This window comes from Chrysochloris asiatica, unplaced genomic scaffold, assembly GCF_000296735.1.
Source record: "Chrysochloris asiatica unplaced genomic scaffold, ChrAsi1.0 scaffold00193, whole genome shotgun sequence".
Taxonomy (NCBI): domain Eukaryota; kingdom Metazoa; phylum Chordata; class Mammalia; order Afrosoricida; family Chrysochloridae; genus Chrysochloris; species Chrysochloris asiatica.
In genome coordinates this window covers 6,175,513-6,175,940 of record NW_006408711.1, presented here as the reverse complement: position 1 = coordinate 6,175,940, position 428 = coordinate 6,175,513, and positions in this window count along the sequence as shown.

Genomic DNA, 428 nt, shown 5'->3' with positions numbered 1-428 from the left:
GTATTTGATTGATAGTTTTGCTGGATAGATGATTCTTGGTTGACAATTTTTTTTACTGTAGGGTTTTGTATGTCTCCCCATTGCTTTCTTGCCTGCATCGTTTGTTCTGAATAGTCAGCACTTAATCTAATTTATTTGCCTTTATAAGTTATATTTCTCTTCTCCCTGGCCGCTCTTAGTATTTTTCCTTGTCTTTGGTTTTGGAGAGCTTGATTATTATATGTCTTGGAGATTTTCTTTGGAGTCTATCCTTCCTGGGGTACATTGGGCTTCTTGGATGTTTATTTTCTCCTCTTTCAAGATGTTAGGGAAGTTTTCTTCCAGAAGCTTTTCGACTATCTCCTCTGTGTTGTTGTTGTTGTTGTTATGTGCCATCGAGTCGGTATCTCCTCTGTGGACTTCTTTAATTCTTCTTGTTCTGGAATGCC